Below are 5,390 nucleotides of genomic sequence, written 5' to 3'. Positions count from 1 at the left end.
TCTACAACAAACCACCGTCCAACACCTAACTCTAAAGTACATGTGACATCTTGACATCAGAGTTTATACAAGAGCACATGGACAGCAAATCACACCGAACATTAACATCAAATACAACATGATCATTACAGCTTACACTATTCACGCTGAGAGTCACAGAGATTGAACTTCTTCAGATAAATGTTTGTGTTTTATTTAAAGATCTTACCAAGAACCGTTAGCTTGGTTCCTTCTCCAAAATAAGCAGGATAACTGTTAGAGCACGCTGCTGACTCTCATGTAAAAAACTGACAGAGACCTACAGTACAGGAGCTGAATGAACCTCTTTTTACTGCATGTGACTTCCTCATAAGCCAGTCCATACACAGAACTGTCACTAAATCTCATTTATCTCAGTTTTTTCCTCTAACGTTTTAATGCAAAGAAAGAAAGAAAGAATCTTCTGTATTTTTACAGCTTTAAAGAAATTCACCAAAACAGGAAGTGTGGTCTGAACTTAATAAAGTCTTTTAGCGCAAAGATTTATCTTTTGAATTTAGTTCTTTTGTCTTTTGACTGTAAACCTGTGCAGCAAATATAGAGTGGCTCAGTTTTTACAACCTGAAACTTAACTCAACAATAATTTTGCACATTTATGTTAAATGAAGCGGAGAAAACAAACACGTATGAATATGATTTTTATCATTTTCTTACCCAACACTGTCAGTTTGGTGCCACTGCCAAAGTAAGCTGGGTTGTAGTTCACACTGATACAAGGCTACAGGAAAACTGCTCAACCATTCAGCACTTCTTTGTGCTCTATTTTCAGATAAACTCACTTCTTTTTTTTTGCACACAAACACGTAGCAATGAGGCGGATTCATACTGAATCAAATTAGATGCTAACAGCATTAGAACTTATTTAAGGTGAATTTAAGAGGAGGAGATAAAAAAACAAACCCTCAGCTCTGACCTGGCAGATATCAAAACAAACTAGTTTGCAAATACTGTATATCCTATGGACTATTATCTTAACATTTATTGTTGTTCCTTTTAATTATTTTCATTGCCTTACCTACAACGGTGAGTTTAGTTCCAGCTCCAAAATAAGCCTCTGACTGGGAACTCACAGTATTTGACAGGGCTGATAAGAACCCACTGTGAGAGTAATACTCTGGGCACAGAGCCAAATGTTTTAGTGCCACACTACTTTTACGTGTTTTTAGCGGATACACTTTCACCATAATTTCTTTTCTACTTTCTGAAAAGTGGAAATAGTGTGAATGTAATAAGTATATTTTAATATTAGCTGTTTATTGAAATCGTACTTACAGGAAACAAGCTGTGAAGCATTCTTTAAGGCCTTTTGCAGGTTTTCTTACCTAAAACAGTGAGTTTAGTTCCAGCTCCAAAGTAAGGCTCGGCGTTGGAGCACAGAGACAGACAACTGTAACAAAAACTCTTCCTACTGCCTCGTAATCTGAGCCACTTTGACGTTATTCAGGCTTTCTCACTCTTTGACATGTAATAACATCCACTCTGATACTTGGAGACAAATCGTCCTCGACTTATTTTCACCATTTCAAACATCTAGTCATGTTAATGTGGTGATTTCATGATGATGAGGAGGTGTTAGAGCCTTAAAGTGTCTTTACATTATCAAAAGCATCTCAACAAAATTTTACCTCAACAACATTTAATGAACTTTCAAATGTTTTCTTACCTAAAACAGTTAATTTTGTTCCTCCACCAAAGTAAGCCTCTGTAGCACCAGAGTCACAGTGACCTGATCAGTGCTCAAAACAACCTGAGATGCTGCTTTTACTTTCCCTCTGTACTTTTTACTTTTGTCATCAGTGTAACTGTTTGTTTAAAACCAACAACTTCATCCTGTTTTTAACAAATTGTGTGTGATACAAACCTCATTCACCCTGTTGGCCTCTATTTAACTTTTAACCTAGAACCTCGGCTGAAATGATCTTTGTACCGACAGAGTTTAAGCTCAAGAACAAAACACTCTGAGCCAAACTTTAACTAGACTTGCTGTCCTACTGTAAAGAATCATCACAATTACATTTCTCTTTTCCAATTGTTCTGATTTCTTACCTAAAACAGTTAATTTTGTTCCTCCTCCGAAGTAAGCTTCACCAGTATTAGAGTCACAGTGACCTGATCAGTGCTCAAAACAACCAAAGATGCTGCTTTTACTTTCCCTCTGTACTTTTTAGTTGCCTTTAAATTTAATTATTTTTCTAAACCAACAACTCCATCCCATTACAAGTTGTGTGAAACTTGGCCTCAATTTAACTTAGAACAGTCAGTTTTGTGTCTTGTCTGAAATGATCTTCATATCAACAGAGTTTAAGCTCCAACTTTAACTAGACTTGCTGTCCTACTGTAAAGAAACATCACAATTACATTTCTCTTTTCCAGTTGTTTTGATTTCTTACCTAAAACAGTTAATTTTGTTCCTTCTCCAAAGTAAGCTTCACCTCCAGAGTCACAGTGACCTGATCAGTGCTCAAAACAACCAAAGATGCTGCTTTTACTTTCCCTCTGTACTTTTTAGTTGCCTTTAAATTTAACAATTTTTTTTAAACCAGCAACTTCATCCTGTTTTTTACAAGTTGTGTGTAATACAAACCTCATTCACCCTGTTGGCCTCTTTTAACCTACAACCTCAGCTGAAATTATCTTTGTACCGACAGAGTTTAAACTCAAACTTTAACTAGACTTGCTGTCCTACTGCAAAGAAACATCACAATTACATTTCTCTTTTCCAGTTGTTCTGATTTCTTACCTAAAACAGTTAATTTTGTTCCTTCTCCAAAGAAAGCCTCTGCACCTCCACCAGAGTCACAGTGACCTGATCAGTGCTCAAAACAACCCAAGATGCTGCTTTTACTTTCCCTCTGTACTTTTTAGTTGCCTTTAAATTTTTTATTTTTTTTAAACCAGCAACTCCATCCTGTTTTTTACAAGTTGTGTGTAATACAAACCTCATTCACCCTGTTGGCCTCTATTTAACTTTTAACCTAGAACCTCGGCTGAAATGATCTCCGTCCAACTTTAACTAGACTTGCTGTCCTACTGTAAAGAATCATCACAATTACATTTCTCTTTTCTAATTGTTCTGTTTTCTTACCTAAAACAGTTAATTTTGTTCCTCCTCCGAAGTAAGCTTCACCAACACTACCAGAGTCACAGTGACCTGATCAGTGCTCAAAACAGCCCAAGATGCTGCTTTTACTTTCCCTCTGTACTTTTTACTTTTGTCATCAGTGTAACTGTTTTTTAAACCAACAACTTCATCCTGTTTTTTACAAGTTGTGTGTAATACAAACCTCATTCACCCTGTTGGCCTCTTTTAACCTACAACCTCAGCTGAAATCATCTTTGTACCGACAGAGTTTAAACTCAAACTCTAACTAGACTTGCTGTCCTACTGTAAAGAAACATCACAATTACATTTCTCTTTTCCAGTTGTTCTGATTTCTTACCTAAAACAGTTAATTTTGTTCCTCCTCCGAAGTAAGCTTCAAGTCCACTAGAGTCACAGTGACCTGATCAGTGCTCAAAACAACCAAAGATGCTGCTTTACTTTCCCTCTGTACTTTTTAGTTGCCTTTAAATTCAACTATTTTTTTTAAACCAACAACTGTGTGTGTAATACAAACCTCATTCACCACCCTGTTGGCCTCTATTTAACTTAGAACAGTCAGTTTTGTTTCTTGTCTGAAATGATCTTCCTACCGACAGAGTTTAAGCTCCAACTTTAACTAGACTTGCTGTCCTACTGTAAAGAATCATCACAATTACATTTCTCTTTTCCAATTGTTCTGATTTCTTACCTAAAACAGTTAATTTGGTTCCTCCTCCGAAGTAAGCTTCACCTCCACCAGAGTCACAGTGACCTGATCAGTGCTCAAAACAGCCAAAGATGCTGCTTTTACTTTCCCTCTGTACTTTTTAGTTGCCTTTAAATTTCACTTTTCTTTAAATCCTACAACCATCATTTGCTGCATTACGGTTTGGTTTTTAAGTTTTGTGTAACATAAAACCTTCTGACAGCAGACCTGCTTCAGCTTGTTTTTCTCTGTTTTACAGGAAGATTTATGAGATGAAGTTTGGACGTTTTACTCACCAAGAACAGTCAGTTTTGTTCCCTGGCCGAAATGAGCTTCGTACTGACACAGTGTTTAAGCTGCAGAACAAAAAGCTCTGAGCTGAACTTAAACCATGCAGAGCTTTAATACTGTAACTTTGTTCCTTCAAATACAATGTTTTTTTAAAATAATTTGTTCTGATTTCTTACCATAGACCTATTCATAGACTGTCTATACAATATTTGTTTCTTACCTATTACAGTCAACTTTGTTCCTCCACCGAACTGAGGTTCATAACCACCAGTGTCACAGTGCATTTGATCAGTGCTCAAAACAGCCCAACATGCTGCTTTTACTCTGTTTCTTTACTTTTTAGTTGCTTTTAAATTTAGTTTATTGTCGTAAATGTCACTTTTCTTAAAATCCAAAACAACACTGTTTGAACTGCAGTCTGGTTTTTAAAAGTTTTATGCATCAAAAACATTTTTCCTCAAACAACAGACCTGCTTTAACTCGTTTTACTTGTTTTAGAGCTGAATTCATGAGAAGAAAGTTTGACGTTTTACTCACCAAGAACAGTCAGTTTTGTTCCCTGGCCGAAATAAGGTTCGTTATTGACACAGTGTTTAGGCTTAACATCAAAAAGCGCTGAGCTGAACTTGAACCATAAAGACCCATGTGTATTTAAGAGTCTTAGTGGATCACTTCAGTGATAAATGTTATTACATTTATTCCATTTTAATCACTTCTGACTTACCCAAAACAGTCAGTTTTGTTCCTTTTCCAAAGTAAGCTTCATAGGCATCGTCACAGTGCAAAAATACTGAGCATGAAACTCCTGTGCCTTTTTCTACCAGAATTATCTTCGTAAAGTTTTTACCAATACTTCAGTTTTTACATAGACTCTAAAGCAACTTGAAATTTACCAAAATACAATAATAAACAGAAATATTTACCTAAAACTGTCAGTTTGGTTCCTTGGCCAAAGTAAGCAGGCTGATTGTAGCTCACAGTGTTTTCTGTTCAGCTTAATATTTCAGCTTTTTCATAACAACAGTTTGACCTTCACTTTCACACCAGCATTTTAAATTTTTTATGTTAGTTGTAGTGAACTGAAGATGTGAGAGCTCAGACTTACCCAAAACAGTCAGTTTTGTTCCTTTTCCAAAGTAGGCTTCGTTGGCATTGTCACAGTGTATAAAACTGTGCATGAAACTCCTGTGTTTTTCTACCAGAATTATCTTTGTAAAAATACTTCAGTTTTTACTTAGACTCTAAAGCAATGTGAAATTTACCAAAATACAG

The 5,390-nt window shown here is 36.1% G+C and overlaps 1 protein-coding gene across 1 annotated transcript in view; it reads right to left on the bottom strand.

Annotated features, from left to right (window-relative positions):
- Nucleotides 1-5,390, bottom strand: part of LOC111646778 (M1-specific T cell receptor beta chain-like) — an 11,059-nt gene that overhangs the window by 1,138 nt on the left and 4,531 nt on the right. The window lies entirely within an intron of this gene.

Source organism: Seriola lalandi, unplaced genomic scaffold (assembly GCF_002814215.2).
Source record: "Seriola lalandi dorsalis isolate HSWRI2012SDOR001 ecotype SW California unplaced genomic scaffold, Sedor1 jcf7180002054976, whole genome shotgun sequence".
Taxonomy (NCBI): domain Eukaryota; kingdom Metazoa; phylum Chordata; class Actinopteri; order Carangiformes; family Carangidae; genus Seriola; species Seriola lalandi.
The sequence above is the reverse complement of the archived record's forward strand: the minus strand, read 5'-3'. Positions and strand labels throughout refer to the sequence as shown.